Raw genomic sequence first — 18,312 nt, 5'->3', positions numbered from 1 at the left:
GGCCTCCAAGAGCAGAGGTTTGTAGAACATCAGCAAGTTTCCCTTAAGTGAATCACCCAAGGTTTATCGAACTCAGGGAGGAAGAGATCAAAGATATCCCTCTCAAGCAACCCCGCAATCACGATACAAGAAGTCTCTTGTGTCCCCAACACACCTAATACACTTGTCAGATGTATAGGTGCACTAGTTCGGCGAAGAGATAGTGAAATACAAGTAGTATGGATGTATATGAGTGGTAATAACAATTTGAATAAAATATGGCAGCGAGTAAACATGCAATGGAATAATAAATAAACGGAGATTCGATGTTTGGAAACAAGGCCTAGGGATCATACTTTCACTAGTGGACACTCTCAACATTGATCACATAACTCGAATAAACAAATACTACTTTCTCTACACTCTCTTGTTGGATGACAAACACCATTCATTGTGTAGGGCTACAAGAGCACCTCAATGCCGGAGTTAACAAGCTCCACAACATTCGATGTTCATATTTAAATAACCTTAGAGTGCATGATAGACCATTGCAATTTAGACCGAGTACTAACATAGCATACACACTGTCAACAATAGCTATGAAAGGGGGAATAGATCGCATCAATACTATCATAGTAATAATTAACTTCATAATCTACAAGAGATCACAATCATAGCTTATACCAAGTACTACATGATGCACACACTGTCAACATTACATCATGGAGGAGGAATAGACTACTTTAATAACATCACTAGAGTAGCACATAGATGATATTCAACTAGATCACAAAGCTCATGATCACATAAAGATCACATGGGAGAGAGAGATGAACCACATAGCTACGGTACAGCCCTTAGGCTCAGGGGAGAACTACTCCCTGCTCATCATAGGAGACAGCGATGGCGATGAAGATGGCGGTGGTGTCGATGGAGATGACTCCGGGGGCAATTCCCCGTCCCGGCAGGGTGCCGGAACAGAGACTTCTGTCCCCCGAATTGGAGTTTCGCGATGGCGGCGGCTCTGGAAGGTTTTCTGGTGTTTCGTCAATCGGTGTCGAAGATTTAGGTCACGAGGCATCTTATAGGCGAAGAGGCGAAGTCGGAAGAGTCCCGAGGGGCCCACCCCATAGGGTGGGGTGACCACCCCTCTGGCCGCGCCGACCTATCTCGTGAGGAGACCCTGGGCCTCCCCCTGGCTTGCCCTTCTGGCTCCGTGAGTCTTCGGGCGAAATAGAATTTCTGTGATTTTTCTGGATTTTTCCGAGCACTTTGGTTTTTGGGCCTTTTCTGCAATAAACGGACATAATAAACGAAACCGACACTCGTGGCATCTTGTTAATAGGTTAGTCCAATAAATGCCATAATATGATATAAAGTGCATATAAAACATGTGAGTATTGTCATAAAACTAGCATGGAACATAAGAAATTATAGATACGTTTGGGACGTATCAGTCTCTCGAATACTCCATCATAACTATGGTGTTCCGAAAAACGTGAGTGTTGAACAATTTCGTAAATCTCTTAGATGTTTGCTAAAACTCGTAATTCAAATATTTCCAATCATAAATATTTGATTTTTTCATAACATGACTTCCACTTCATGCTGAAATTTATTTGAATCTATTCAAATATTTCAAATTTCTTCCTCATTGAATAAATATGTCCATATATATACACTCAATTCATTGTTGAAAGTTTTCATGAAGTAGAGGAATCTTCCGGACACAACTATGCGTAAGAACCATATACATCATCATGTATGTTTCCACTAAGCTAGTTGCCTGTTCAACTCTTGGCCTATGAACGGTATTTCAGTCATTCCCTTTAGAAGAGATTTGCAAGCGCCGAACGATTCAAAAATTGAATGACTCCAAAAATGCATTTGCATGGAGTTCCTTCATGTGTTCCTTTGTAACATGACCTAAATGTAGGTTCCACAAATAAGTGGAATTCTCATCATTTTCCTTATGGCGTTTTAGCGTCAGTGTTATGCATGTGTGTTTCACCAATAAGGTTTATAATAACTTCTCCATCGTACATGGAGTACGATCATAATTTGAACAACTCATTGTTTTCATTTGACCAGAACAAAATAACAATTATAAAGTTCTTTATTATAAATCTGAAGGGATAGGTAGAATGCCAATGATGAACATAACAACATTTTATTTTGTTCCAGACATGCATTCTTACCATATTTCTTGTTAGTCACTTAGGCCATTATATTCTTATATTACGTTGTGGTGTATGACTTCTCATACCAACCAATATGGTACAAATACATAAGAATTTCATAGTGTGACTAAACAAAGAATACATTCATTTCTAGTCTTTTCTTTCTTTCTGCCAAAAAAGTTTTGTAGTTTCTCTTTTAGCTTTCTTCATTTTTCAGAAAACACTTCAACATGACAAGTGAAATACCAATAACTTTGAGGTTCTTACTTTGAAGTTGATCATCACATGACAAGTGTTTCAGATTTCTCTATTTGTAAATTTTTAATGTGATGAACAATTTCACTCACAATTTTTATCCATCAAATCATGATGACTTCTGAGACCATGTTTTTACATGCTAGACTTGTCAAGTTTAACCTCAGTATTCGCATGTGCAAATCTAGCTTGCACCCGTTGTATGCACACGTAGAAACTATAACACCCAATCATCACGTGATGCTTCGAAACGGCGAGTCTTAGCAACAGTGCATACTAAGGACGACCACTTCATGGATGTGCGAATATCGTTAGTACCCAAATAGTTGGAGATCGGGACGCCTAGCATCTTCAACCTTCGTACATTATCATAAAACTTATGAGTTTATGTAGTCTCACTAAATTATACTCTATCATCTTGCAACAAGAGGTCTTAGATATCACATATATCTCACACCTGGCTTATTTCTGAAAAAAAACTTACCAGCTCCTTACTTTTCAAACAGATTTGAACATCAAGTTTCATGGAGACAAGATAATTTTTTATACTTATTGAAACCATTGCTCTTTGAATCAGCAATTTGAGAATTACCAAAAATTTGCAATAGTACTTAATCAATTCTTGATTCTTTAACAATACGGTACCAGTTCGTAGAGTTACTTGTCAGATTTAACTGTGTTTCTATCTCAATTATCAGACTAGCGCATGGTAGATAACGGACGCCAATTATACAAAATTAACTCAAAAATACAATTCAGACTATGTTCAGGATAATTAGTTCAAGTTTTAATCTAATTACTAATGAACTCCCACTTAATTCAACATCCCTCATAGTTGTTAAGTGGCGATCCAAATTTACTACACCAAGTCCGATCATCACGTGAGATGATGTAGTTTCAATGGTGAACATCAACATGTTGATCATATCATCTATATGACTCGTGTTCAACCTTTCAGTTTCATGTGTTTCGATGCCATGTATGTACATGCTAGGCTCGTCAAGCAAACCCAAGTATTTTTGCGTGTGCAACATGGATTACACCCGTTTTATGTGAACGTAGAATCTATTACACCCGATCATCACGAGATGCTTCAAAACGATGAACTTTTGCAACTGTGCATACGAGGGGAGAACATTTCATTATCTTGATATTAATTTGAGGGATCATCTTATAATGCTACCATCGCGATCTAAGCAAAAAAAAGATGCATAAAAGGATTAACATCACATGCATGGATAATGTGATATGATATGACCTTTTCTTCTTGTGCCTTTGATCTCCATCTCCAAAGCACATGAGCATGATCTCCATCATCACCAGTATTGCGCCAAGGTCCATGGCACTGCTTCATGGTTGTCCATCGCTAATAGCAACTATAACAACTACTTGAAATAAAGCTATTACATGATGAATACACATGCAGGTCTTAACAAAATTAAAGACAGCCATTAGGCTCCTGCAGGTTGCCATAACACAATAGTGAACATCTCATACATCAAATATAGTCATCCTCACATAGCCATATCACATCACATGCTCCTGCAAAAACAAGTTAGACGCCTCTAAAAGTGTTTGCATGTTTTACGTGGTGGTTCGGGGCTGTCGAGTAAGATCCGATCTACCTACCAACAAGAACCACAATGTTGGTACAAGTGTTGTCAAGTGCAGATTACAAATAGGATCTTAACTATGGTGGGAGAGACAGACACCCGCAAAGCCACTTATGCAATACAAGTTACATGTTAAGCGTGGAGCAAATCTCATGAACGAGGTCATGTAAAGTTAGCTCGGGCGGCTTCATCCCCCCATCCCGCAAGATGCAAAGTGCATAAAAAGCAAGTGACAACAAAAGCATCAACGCCCACAAAACCATTGTATACTACTCGTGCAACAGATCTATGCATAGACACGGCTCTGATACCACTGTAGGGTTCGTTGCATAGGAAAGAAAAAATTCTACCGTGAATAAGAACAAAACCAAGATCCAATCTAGGAAAAGCCAATATCTAATCTATGAAGATCGAAGCAATGAGAAAGAAGAGAGACTACCCCTCAAAGATCCAAAGCCTAAATGAGATCAGATCTCGTGGTTGATGTAGACGATGTAACGGTGCTGCAATCCGGCAGCACTTTCGTACTCGGTTGCACGTACGGTGTCGATGAAGTCCTTTCTCTCCCCGTTCCAGCGGGCAGCGGAGGTGTAGTAGATCTCCTCGGAATCCCAGCAGCACAACGCCTGGACGATGGGCTGCTTCTACATGGGCGCCACCTTTTCGTGCCCGCCCATGGTGACCTGCGCCACCAGGTCTTGTCCCTGGTGCACTCTGCTGGACACGAGGACGTGCAGAAGACCCTCCATCGCCTCCGTTCTGATTTCTACATCCCCGGTGATGGCGCGTTGGTCCGTGACTGGGTGCGGTCATGCGTGACATGAGAGCGGAACATGACGGAGACGCTGCGACCCGCGGGTATGTTACAACCACTGGATGTGCCCTCACAGGTGTGGGCTGATATCAACATGGACTTCAACGAGGGCCTTCCCAAGTTGGGCGGAAAGTCCGTCATCCTCACGGTGGTTGACCGCTTCTCCAAGTACGCGCACTTCATCGCCCTCGGTCACCCCTATACAGCCGCGTCCGTGGCCCGGGCCTTCTTCGACGGCATCGTCCACCTCCACGGGTTTCCTTCATCCATCGTCAGCGACCGTGATCCTATGTTCACGGGTCACGTCTGGCGGGATCTCTTTCGGCTGGCGGGCGTAAAGCTCCGCATGAGTACGGCGTTCCACCCTCAGATGGATGGCCAATCCGAGGTGGTCAATAAGGTGATCGCATGTATTTGCGCTGTGTTACAGGTGATCGTCCACGAGCTTGGGTGGACTGGTTGGCTTGGGCGGAGTACTGCTACAACACCTCATATCACTCCGCCCTGCATGCCTCGCCTTTCGAGGTGGTCTACGGGGGCCCACCTCCGCTGATGCTTCCTTATGAGCCTGGCACGGCTCGATCCGAGACGGCGGGCGACTTACTCCGCACCCGCGACGAGATCCAGGCTGAGGCGCGCCAGCGTCTTCTCCAAGCACAGCAGCTGGCCCGGAAGTACTATGATGCTCATCATCGCGAGGCGGAGTTCGCGGTGGGCAATTGGGTGTGGCTGCGCCTCCTTCACAGGACCACGCAATCCCTGGACCCGCGCTCCAAGCGCAAATTGGGACCCCGCTACGCCGGTCCCTTTCGTGTGCTGGAGCGTGTTGGCACACACGCATACCGCCTTGAGGTGCCAGCTGGTTCTCGCCTCCACGACGTCTTCCATGTAGGATTACTGAAGGCCTACCGCAGGGACCCTCCTGCGGCGACCCCGACCATTCCTCCTACTTCGGTTGGCCGACTTCTGCTAGCTCCCGCGAAGGTGGTGAAGGTGATGCAGGCGTAGCTGCGTCACGGCGTGTGGCATGTCTTGGTGCAGTGGGCCGGCCTGCCCGAGGAGGAGGCGACTTGGGAGAAGCTCGACAATTTCCGCCAGCAGTTTCCAGATGTTCAGCTCGAGGATGAGCGGTTTGAGAAGGCGGGGAGAGATTTTATGGTCAGGCTCCAGTATGCACGGAAGAGGCCCAATAGTGGGCCGAATTAGAGGCTTACCCAAGTTATCTAGGGTTTAGAGGAGCTGTCCTCCTATATAAACACATGTACCCCTTCGATTATAATCAGACAATAAACATATACTGTTGTCGTCTCCCTCTGGAGACGGGAGCCCAAACCCTAGCCGCGCCCTGCCCTAGCCGCCGCCTTCTCTCTCTCTCGCAGCGACGGCGCCCAGCCGTCGGCGTCTGCGCCTCCAGCCTCACCGCCCTCACTTCCATCCCTATAATCTACGCCCGAGACCTGGTAGAACTGTACTCCCTACCATTTTTACCCCGTGAACATTTTTAAATGTTGACCTTTTTTTTACCCAATGAACATTTTTTAATTTGAATGTTTTTTACCTGGTGAATATTTTTAAAATTTGAATCTTTCTTAAAACCATGAACAATTTTTAAAATAGAATATTTTTTAGATCATGGACAATTTTAAAAAATTGTTCTCTCATAGGATTCGGAACTGCAAACCTGATCGCTATATCTATTTTCCGTCACTGAAGTTGTGTTCTGCCTGGTCGTTTGGAAGAAGCTGGGCCGGGCCGATCTAGCGAGATAGCCGAGCTTCGTGAGGGAGCACGAGTTCGGCTCACTTGAAGCGATAGGTAGGGGGTCCCGAGTTGGAGATGCCCTTACGGAAAACTCTAAAAAAAGGCCGACCTTCGCGAAGGGAAGGCAACTCACTCCGCACGCGACAAGTGGCGCGCTGTGGTGCCAGAAAATCCCTGGGAAGTGATCTCCCTGCTCGCCACGTGTCGCAAGGGGAAGCAAGGTGGGGATGGGGGAGGAGAGAGAAGACTGAGTTGTGTCAGTTTTCCCTTTTTTTTCTAGATTCGTTTTTTCAAAATTAAATATCTTGAGAACCGTAAGTCCAAATTGCGAACCGTTTTCACTTTTGAGATCCTCGCGTCGAGATCTTCGAAACTAGATCCCATGTTGATAGGTTTGAAGATACTTTTTTTTCGTACTTCCAATAGTAGTATGACTGTACCTGTGGTGTGTACCTAACTGTACCTGTGTTTCAACTGAAAAGTACTTATGTTTTTAGTGTGTTTGGTGCAATTTTTCCCTTTACTCGCTAACTGTACTCGCCCGTGTGCGGGACTGTACCTGTACTTACGCGCGATTGTACCTGCTCGTGTGTGCACTGTACGTCTGTACATGTACTTGCTCGTGTTCACGACTGTACCTGCTCGTATGAGCGTTTGTACCTGTTCGTGTGCGCGACTGTACTTGTACTCGCTCGTGTGTTCAACTGTACTCGTGTGTTGTGCGTGACTGTACCTGCTCGTGTGCGCGACTGTACCTGCTCGTGTGCGCGACTGTACTTCTATTCATGTACTTGCTCGTGTGAGCACCTGTACCTGGTCATGTGCACAAATGTACCTGCTCGTGTGCGTGACTGTACTTGTACTCGCTAGTTTGTAGAACTGTACTCGTGTCTAAATCACGTAAGTACAAGTGAGCTGCTTGTATGTAAATTATGAAGCTTTGTTTTCATCAGGCGTAAGTACGTGAGCCATCCTCACATGGATGGATCGATACCGCGGCAGTGTACGCGTGCAGATGGATCGTACTCGTACGCGCGCGACGGAGCGAGTACATGCGGGACGGAGCACGCGGGCGACGGAGCGAGTACACGCGGGACGGAGCGCGCGGGACGGAGCGAGTAAGCGCGGGGATGGATCGTACTCGCTCGCATGGCCAGCATCGCGCGGAGGTTGACACGTGTCAGTTTTTTATGCGATGCGCGGGGCGAATTTTCCCTTTGCGAAGGTTGGTCTTTAGGTAGTGGTACCCTGCCCTTACGGCAGGAGGAAAGAGATGTTGGCGTACGTCTTGGGCCCAATCTTGGCGCCTGCCTATGGTCTGGCACTCTGGCCTCTGGGGTTGCTCGTCACATCGGGCGTGGGCCTCCTGGCTGGGTTCGCTCGTGACATCATGCACAAACAAACCCTATACGCCCTGCTTTTTCGGCATGACCTCGACGCCTTTCTCTTTTCCAACCTACGATGCAATCCCTAACCATATCCCCTTCGCCGGCCACAGCCCGCGTTCCGCCGCAGGGCGGACGGCGAACGGCGAACGGCAACGGAAGGACACGTGAAGTATCCGCCGCAGCGCCGGCGCCGACCACACGGAGGACCCGGAAGCGCCGAGGCAGATGGCAGTAATCGATCCGCGCACACGGACAATAAGGGGGCGATAGACATCAGATCCGATGAAATATAGATCTGGATCCACCAGATCTGGTGCTACCGGTGTCTGGCTAGCTGATTTGAGGGGAAATCTTTTTATCCGCGGCCACAGGTTGGTTTCGAGTTGACTTTTTTAATCAGGCCGTCGCTTCTTTTGTTGGATGCGTCTAACCATTTGGCAGTGCAGGGACCTCTGATTGAAGCCAATATCAACAGCCTCCTCTCCGTCAACGGCTGGGCCCTTGAGAATCCAGTGATTTTGTTTTTGTTTCGCACGACTGCTATGTCAATCTAAGGAAATTGTTTATCTCTATTTTTTAAAGGTAATTTAGATTGAAAGATGTGTAACTACTTTTGTTAATTCTGTTACTTGATAGTTTAATATTGTATTATTTTCTGAAAGAGATGTAGTTCTGATTTTATAGTATGATTTATAGTGTCATTTTATTCGTGATCTATGTTAATTCTGTTTGTGTTCAATATCAACACAGAGTATACTTTATTAAAATTACATATTTTTTTTCTTTTGCTTATTTTTTTAATAAGTTTAAATATATGCATGTCTTTTGAAAAACGAATTTGTACTGTATTACGTTTGGCTATTTAGATGAGGTAGTTGCCGTCTTCCACTACGATCTCTATTACTTTGTTAGTAGAAAAATGATAGGACATGAAATAATCATACATGTGTTAACACCACGATTTAATGTCAATACGAAAAAGATTTTATGTGTGTAGATAATTCTGTTTTTCTAGTATGATCTGTAGAATACTATTTCATTGGTTGATTGTACTCATTGTGATCTGCAGTGACATGGAAAAGTATTGTCCCTTGTGTCGTACCAAGCTTTTGATAAAAAATAAAAAATATATCAATATTTTGAGAAAATATAAGTTAAAAATCTCTCTTTCTTAGCCTTTGTAGTTAGTTCTAGTTTTCTAATATAAAGTGGCATTTCATTAGTAAATTTGTATCATTTATACCAAAATTAAAGATAAGTATATATATATATAATTTATGGTGAAAAAACTTGAATTGATATTTCATATGCGCCTTTCACATATGTATAGTCATCAGTATTTATGTATTTTTCATCCTTAGCGGAATTCATTGTTATTAACTAAGTAAAACACAATCATGTGTAACATTGATCTCCATCCATATCAAGTGGTAAATGTGATAGAGATGGCATAGTCATGTGCCTCGTTTTACATTTTTTAATAAACATAAATTGATGACTTGCTTGAGGAAGAGTTCATATTGTAATAAATCATGATGATAGATCAAGTGTTCTAGTGTGATATATGATTATGCTTTTGTGCTTAGTATACTCAAATTTGATGACGACGTGGACAATATGATTACATTTATCTTGTACAAAGGTCTAATAAACATAATGTATACCTTTTTGTGTAGACAACTATCGCCATCTAGTATGATTCCATTGGTCGATTTGTGTTCATATGCCATATCGGCATAGTCTGGTGGTTTGTGGCACCCACCTTTAATAGACATCAGTATGATTTTTTTGCGAAATAGTTCTTAAATTTTTAGAAAGCATTCGTACTTTCAGTTTTCTATATAACGTATTGTCTTATTGGTGAATTTGTGTCCAGCGGACTAGAATTAAAGATAGAACACTTATGTTTGTTGGACTTGTATTTAAGATGCGTTCTTCCTGATGATTGAGTTTACTAGCTTGTTCTATGATTTATATCATGTAGTTTGATTGATATCTTCATATGAGAATCAGCCTTTTAACTATGTACAGAGTAAATGTCTAGGTGATGTATGCTGATAGCTAACAAATCCACTGTTCAAAGAATTGACTTGATATAAAAGAGCAAACAGATTACAACTAGGAACACCACAAATATTATGTTATGAAATTTAAAATCTCAAAACAATGCACAGAGATTGTGAATGGACATGCCTGCTTATCAAGTTACCTCTGGTAGAGGGGAAGTGCGAGTGGGCAGGCTGATCATCACCACTAACTCTAATATTTATAGGAGTAAATATGGGAGTAAAAATAGCGCTGTTTTTTCTCATATAACCATGGATTGTTCTCATCCTTGGACCCAAATGCTACCAACTGCATGTGATATGAAGTATAAGAGCATACCTCCTTACAATGCAACAGAAAATCTAAATTGCTGAACATATAAACAGAGCCATCAACGTGTTTGGTCCAACCACATTGATCTCATTGACAATCTAAGAAGTGTCGTGTCTGAGGAAGCGAGTGTCAAATAACCATCATACTGATGCAGCGTCACATACCAAAATTCAGCTCATGTTAAAAATATGTCAGATTTTCTTCCATATTCGGCCCAAATCAGTCTTGCAACTGGTGAGTCCAGACTCCCACTTTTTGTTGTTCAATCTACTTGAATAACAGATCATAACGTACAGACTTACATTATTTTCCTTAGCTTCAACTCGAACCACGAGAAAATTTGATCGGGCTGAGAGGTGATAACTTCCATAGCAGCTAAGTTTCTGAAACAGAATTACTGCCCACAGACTGGTACAGTGCTTCACATATAGTGCACGTGGCTTCTAGGGGCCAAGACTATCAACGCTTTGGAAAATGTACTCTGATGTGGCACGGGGACGTATCCTTTGCAGAAGAATTGCCATCAAGACTGCATGCTTAAATATTGGAGCAGAAGATCTCTGTTTTTTCCCATACATGAACCCTGGATAGTTTTCTCATCATTTGAGCCAAGTGCTACCAGCTGCAGGTGATATGAAGAGCATACCTGTTTACAATGTAACAGTGAATCTAAATTACTGAACATATAACCAGAGCCATCATTGTGTTTGGTCCAACAACATAGGTCTCAGTCACAATCCAAGTAGCGTTGTTCCTGAGGAAGCCATGAATCATGATCCACCTGTCGTACTAATGCAATGCCACATACGAAAATTCAGCTCATGTTAAAAATAAGAGGTTTTCTTCCGAATAATATTATATTATTTGGCATAGAGCAGTCTTGCAATTGGTGAGTCCAGAGTCCCACTTTTAACAGGTCAATCAACTTGAATGCAAAAGATCACAGTGTACATATTTTTTCCTTAGCATCAACTTTAACCACAAGGAAATTTGATCAGGCTGAGATGTGATGACTTCCATAGCAGCTAAGTTTCTGATCCAGAATAACTGTGCACGCACTGGTACGGTGCTTCACATATAGTTCTATTGACTTCTAGAGGCCAAGACTTTCAACACCTTGGAATATGCACTATGATGTGGCACGGGGATACATCCTTTGCAGAAGGAATGCCATCATGACTGCATACGCCTTGAAATGGTGTCATCTAGCATACAATTTGAAATATATCAATTACAAAAAACTAAATGTTGCGATTCTGGGGCTGCAGATTCAATGTGCATGATGGTGACTAGATGAATTTATGAAGCAAGAAGGTGGAGAACTCCAGATTTGCCCCAAAAATACATATTTTTGGATGATGCAAATGGCACTAAACCAGCCATATGTGTTTGTTGCGAAAATAACAGCATTTAAATGTTAAAATACTCAGTTTTGATAATTGATGAAACCATCATTTTCAGGCAGTCTCACCTTCTCCTTTATATAGAGCATCTTAGATCCATGTAATCAGAGAGAGCTATGTAGATTCAGTGGATTCATTGTCTCAAATGTTGTCTCAAACATTCACATATGAAGCATGTCCACTGAGACAATCCTATGTCTAAACATTCTATGGATTCACATTGACCATCCAACTGAGTGGGTAAACAAAACTGTGTGTTGTTTATTTCAAGTATCCTCACATGCAACTATTGTTTGCTTCTCATGGCACCCATGCCATTTACAGATCACAATTTGCAATATTCTGTAATGAGATCAAATGTTTCATCTGAGTATAAATGGTTCACCAGATGAAAGGTAGACTGAGAGTGTTTGCGATTGCTTTTTTCTTTTTTTGCATTTGCAGAACATTTTTGCAACCTTGTTTCAGAAAGAACTTTCCCTGCATGTGCAGATCACAATGTGAATTACTTACTGGAGATGTACCAGCAGCCTAGATTAGTTTAGTTATCTAGTGGTATCTGATTTTTTTAAACTACCTTCGGACTCCATCCTACGCATCCTCTGAGGTCACAAAAGTGTTGTGACACATCTAAAACGACTTCTATTGTTGTTTAATCTGATGTTGGAAAATTGTTTTGTTAGGAACTTGTTTGTATTGAAGATGTTGATCATCATATCTAAAATTGAGACTTCAACTGTTGTTTAATCTGATGTTAGAAAATTGCTTGGTAGTAACTTTTGTATTTTAGAAGATCACATTGCTACAAACACGTCAAAATTTACACTTGCTCATCCCCAGCTATACACTGAATCTCACATCTGACCTTTCAATGAATCATTATACCTTTACATGAACATCGTGTTCACGGATGATGCTTGTTTCACCAAATGCCACAGTGTGTTTTTATGATATCTTGGTCAAGGTACAATTTCATTTATCGCTGCTTTCTGATAAATAACTATGCTGTCAGTAAGTCATCATGATTCTTATTCGGTTGGTTTTTCTAGTTATCACACCCACCTTAGTAAATTGGTTCTTGAGAATGTCAACAATTTCTTAAGCTCAGGCTATTATAACTAGAGCAGGTTGGAGGGCTTTAATGTGATCTACTGGTCGAAGTTATGAACTCATAAAGATGACAAGATATGTTAGTTTTATTTCCTCGAGTATAATTATTTTCTGTTTTGAAACCTACTGCTGTGATAACGAATGCTCAAACTGTTTCTTGAGCACCTGTTTGCATTATCTCCAACATTTACATGCATTCTTTTTTATTTCGATTGAACTTTACTATCTTTCAGGGGAACATTGAAGATGAAACTGGGGGTTTTCATTGTGCATGACAAGAAATTTCATAACCAATATCAAGGTCAACAGCTTGGAATTTCACTTGTATTACCGAGGCAGATGTAACATAGCCACACCTCACTGTGGCGTGTGGTCTATCTATGAAAGCCTCCGCTCAGCAGGCTCCGAAGCCCCCTCACAAACACTAGCTGAAACATGCAGTTTTGGGGGATGAGCGGTCTAGCAAGGTAATCCATCCACGAGTCTTTCTTGCGCTACCTACAAACTCAGATTATGTTTCTGGTGGCAGTGCTGTATACAGCTTACTCCAGGTCTGGTGGGTTGGTGATTAGGGGAGATGGGGTCAAAGAGTAGCTACTGCCTCATAGACAAGCATAGATCCCGCGGAAACATGGAGAGAAAACCAGTTTAGTCATTTACTATCTGTTGGTCTTACTTGTAGGCGTTAAACTCCTCGTTTATGTTAGTAGAAAACAAGCAATCAGCATCGCTCAGAAAATATCTTATACATCTCTAAACTGTATGGCCGCTTGAAATGCTGTGCCCTGGCTACTCCTGTAGTTCCCTGAGCTGCCAGTTGCTGAGATTGTTCTCCGTGGTGACGGCAAGTTATGCGTCAGCTTGCGTGTTAGTGCGAAGTCGCCACCTGCTCCCTGAGTAAGGCGGTAGTTGAATGGCGTTATTTTTTTCCCTCTTAATTCTCCTTCCTCCATGGATTTTGCAGAGTTTGTGTGGTCTGCGGTGTGCACCAGTGCGTTGTGATTGTCTCTACGGTGGTAGTTCGGTTGTCGTCGACCTGGTCCTTGCTGCTCTGTTTCTTCCTTGACTGAGGTTGGTTCTTTTATCTCCCCTGTTGCAGCTGTAATTTGTTTATGTTTTTGGTTTAGGGACCTGCTGATGTGTGGGCTGGTGCTTATAGAGAGTGCCTGTGTTGGATATGATTTCCTCGGGTTGGATTGTTTGTGTGTTCCTGTGATGAGGGCTGAGGGGTTTGGTGAATGGGGACAGGGGGTATGGACGATTTCCTAATTTGTCCGATTTATTAGTTGTCACTTTCTTGGGGTTCGCTTTTTCCATCTTACGCTTTTGTGCTCGGGATTGGAATTTGTTACTTCTGTTGTTTGTTTGGTGATGGTTTTGGTGTTATCTTATGTTGTAGATGCGTTTCAGGTGGCGTTGGGCAACCAGTTGCATGCGCATGCGCCTGATATTGGTCTTTGTCCAAATGCTTTTTACTCTGTTTGTGCTCTTGTTCATTTGTTCCCCTTGCTGCCTCCTTGTGCTTGCCGTGGCTCTGACAGCAGCCTTCCAGGCCATAGCGTAGGTATGGTCTGCCAAGTTTGTTTGTTGGCCTCAAAGATCGCCTCAAGTATGTGTTTTGCCGCAAGTCGAGTCAACCGCATATGATCTTCTATAGGGAGATGAATGCTGCTGTTATGTACTAGCTTTGCATTGCCACGTCACCCAAGTAAATGCAATTATACGCATGTCTTTTCTTTTCATGAATGAATTGATAAACAGCGTGTGTCCCTGCGCATGGGGAAATTTGTGCTGTGTGTAACGTTAGCTTGCAAATAAACCTGGTGGTTCTGAGGATGAATATACATACTAAATGAACCTATTTTCCTTCTTCACAGACTATACGTTGGACTGATGCAATGAAATATATCCGTGGGTATTAATTGGTCATTGGGTCATTGACATGATTCCCTTTTTCACAGATAGCAGTAAATGACTTCCATCCATAGACTTGAATGATCAAAAGCAAGTACAGAAACAGTTTATACTGGCGTTGGTGCAGACTTTTAAACCTCGGGAGTTTTACACGCATCATAGGTAAGTAGTCACATCGACATAAGTATCAGTCTGACATCATTGCACTAAGCCACAGTTTCTCTTTGCCTCTCACATTGCTTTGCAATATCTCTCTTCTGCTTAATGATTCTTCTTCTTGTGACGGATCTGTAACAAGAAACATTATGTTAGTAATAATATCGTAGAAATTATAGTAGCAAAATAGTATACAGTAGTTCCATGCATGATCATGATCATTTGCTAAACCAGGCCCATGTTATTTGTAAAAAACAGTAGGTTGGTGTTCAGACTCAAGTCATCATAGGCCATTCCATCGCGCACACTGTGTGAATACTGCACCACTACAGGCACACTACACTGTTCAAAACTCAGGTATTGCTGTTTGTATTCCTAAAGAGCATTGAATAGTTCAGAAAGTAAAACTCAACTACACGCCTATGCTAAAAAGCAGCCTGTCGCCTAGGACCTTAAACCCTGCACTCCACTATTTATTTCCTTTTGACCTTTTCAAAGCATGGATATGTTAATTTAAGTCTAGTTTTATTTGCTCACAGTTAGCACAAAAGAGTTGTACGGTATAACTCCTATATTATATGGACAAAAATCTGATTATCTGGTACATCCATCTACCTTTCCCTGTGATGTAGTCATGAATATGGTCAAGAATTCGCAGCTTTGTGAACAGGCAGTCATTTCTTATTTAAAACAAAAATGATTTCCAGAAGTTGCTCTCCACTTCGTGAAAGTTGAAAGACCAGATTTATCCTGGCCCTCGAAAGCGGCAACATCCAAATTGCTGTTGCTTCAGCAAAGGAGATTGATGACAAGTATCATTGGTACAAGTTGGGAATTGAGGCTCTGAAAGCAAAGGAAATGTCGGTATTGTTGAATATGCATATCAGAGGACGAAGAATTTTGACAGGCTTGCTTTTCTGTATCTGATAACTGGTTATTTGGACAAGGTGGGCTTTATGTCCCCGGGCGACTGTTTACCAAAAACACAGTTCTCCGCAAAGTCGTAAGATCGTTTATGGGGGCTGACGCCTGCCCAGTGCCGGAAGGTCAAGGAAGTTGGTAGAAAAAGTTAAAGAGCCTTATAGACAGCCTAACATATGTACATCCCAGGTTTCTGGCAGCACTATTCTCAGGCCCTTGGCGCCGGCCTTAGACCAGAGCCTAGCTTTTTCTTTGATGCGTGAGGCACAGCCTAACATTCCTGCAGAATACATAGATAGCTGTGGGCAGAATAAAAATTTGATGGGCCAGTTCCACAATGCGTTGTTTCTTGTATGTTAGGAAAAGAGTTGAGATCCTGGAGAATGCGGGACAGCTACCTCTTGTATATGTAGCTGCTGCCACTCACAGACTTGCTGAAATTGCTGATAGTGATAGGCTTGCTAGTGAATTGGGAGAAAATGTAGTGATTGGCCACTTTTAATTCCTCCTGAATGGAAAACTAGTTCACTTTTAATTGCTCCTGCACCTCACAGCTTGTAGTGATTGGTCATTGTTGAGGGTGCTGCGTGGTATTTTTGATGGTGGACTAGATGCTACTGGGAGGGCAGAGCAGGAGGAAGACTATGAATATGCTGGTGCTGGAGGTGATTGGGGATATGAAGACCACATCGAGGAAGTGAAACAAATGAAGAGGATGGAGAAGAGGAAGGTGGCTGGGACCTTGAAGATCTGGAATTGCCGCGCGAGGCAGATACGGCAAAAGCTACCGATTCTGCCTGCTCCGCTTTGTTTGTGGTTCTCACACCAGGCATGACTCATCTCTTGCTGGGTAGCATGCCGCAGCTGCGAATTTTGACAGCTGCAATGCGGTTGCTTGGCCGGCAGTTGGGCATCACGAAATTTGCTCCTTCGAAGGCCTTGTTTCTTGATGCACATATGGGAAGTCATACATATCTGCGTGCATTTGCAAGCGCTCCAGTGATACCTGTTGCTGTTGAGAAAGGCTGGTGTGAATCTGCTAGTCCCTTTGTGAGGGGCCCACCTGCACTTGTGTTTAGCTTCTCACAGATGGACGACAAGCTCAAGGCTGCGAGGGTAAATTCCCAGAAGCGCTGAGGCAGTTCCCTTAACATACTGTATATATATATTTAAAGTCTAGGCAGAAAATAAGTACCCGATACACAACATATATGAGTAATACACTAGACACATTGGGATTTTGACTTTCAGGCCACTGGTTTGGAAACTGATGATTATGGTGGCAGTACATGGAAGTGCAAGGTTTAGTTCCATCGGGTAGCATCTTAAACCAGTTTATCATTTATCATCTATTGTTACACATGCTAAATAGAAATGGTGTGCCAATTCTGGTGGCAGGGAGAAAAATAGTGATGAACAAATCGATGGATAACGAGAGCAAGGCCAGGACAGCTAACGAGAGCAAATAGTGAGAAAAATAGTGATGAACAAATCGATGCACACTAACAAATCGATGGATAACGAGAGCAACGCCAGGACAGCTGAATGTTGTATAAGTTTTTTTAACAGTAACCAGAGTTTGAATTACCCTCTTCAGCGTCTCCCTCTTTGCTGCTTTAGCTTCTTGGGCTCGGACGAACTTGAGCATGTTTGAGCACCGATGTTCTGCCCGCACTCTGTTGCTCACGAACCTCCCTCGGCACGCATCGCAAACTGATGGCAAGTCAACCATCTCTACACAAAATCAAGGAGATGTGACAGTCAGCGCGGGTATCGGGAGAATCGGGAATCAGATGTCACGGCGCGAGAATCGGGAATCAGATGTCACAGCGCGAGAATCGGGAATCAGATTGCAAAATATGCTAGGGATCTGATCGGAAGTTGGCACAGTTCGGACTAAAATAGGCGATGGGGGCTTGAGGTGGGGTACCTTCGAGGTTCGACTGCAGGATCAAGCCGGTGATACTCTTCTTCGCCGGCAGCGTCTCCCGGCGGCGGATTGTCGGCGGCGGATTAGGTCTTTTGGCTTGCGATGCGGGGGCGTGACCACTGAGACCCCTGGGCTAATGTCGCTTTCTTTCTGATTTTTTGTTTACTTATTCTGTTTTTTTTTTTTTGCTTTAAACCATTTCTCTTTTTTTTTCCCCCGAACTTGAAAGCAACGAAAGGATGCTGACTTTGTTTTAAGGACCGTGGATAGTTTTGTTCAATTTTAGGAGTTTTGAGTCTGTTTTATGTTATTCTATTTTCCGGTCAATAAAAAATGGCGATTAGAGCAGTATCACCCAAAAGCAGTGCAACTAAGAGCAATTCTACCTTATCCTAAAAAAATCAATCATCTAAAATCGTCTTCGGAGGATAAAAGAGATATTGTGACATCTTAAGCGACCCGATTTATTTTAAACACTAAAAATATCTGTTTGATCTCTGTTCAGGACA

General features: G+C 42.7%; 1 pseudogene; it reads left to right on the top strand.

The window, feature by feature from the left end:
• The first annotated feature begins 8,578 nt into the window (after positions 1 to 8,578).
• LOC124693611 lies at positions 8,579 to 17,188 on the top strand (annotated as a pseudogene).
• The last annotated feature ends 1,124 nt before the right edge of the window (positions 17,189 to 18,312 follow it).

The sequence above is a fragment of the Lolium rigidum genome, chromosome 2 (assembly GCF_022539505.1).
Source record: "Lolium rigidum isolate FL_2022 chromosome 2, APGP_CSIRO_Lrig_0.1, whole genome shotgun sequence".
In the NCBI taxonomy this organism is placed as follows: Eukaryota; Viridiplantae; Streptophyta; class Magnoliopsida; order Poales; family Poaceae; genus Lolium; species Lolium rigidum.
The sequence above is the reverse complement of the archived record's forward strand: the minus strand, read 5'-3'. Positions and strand labels throughout refer to the sequence as shown.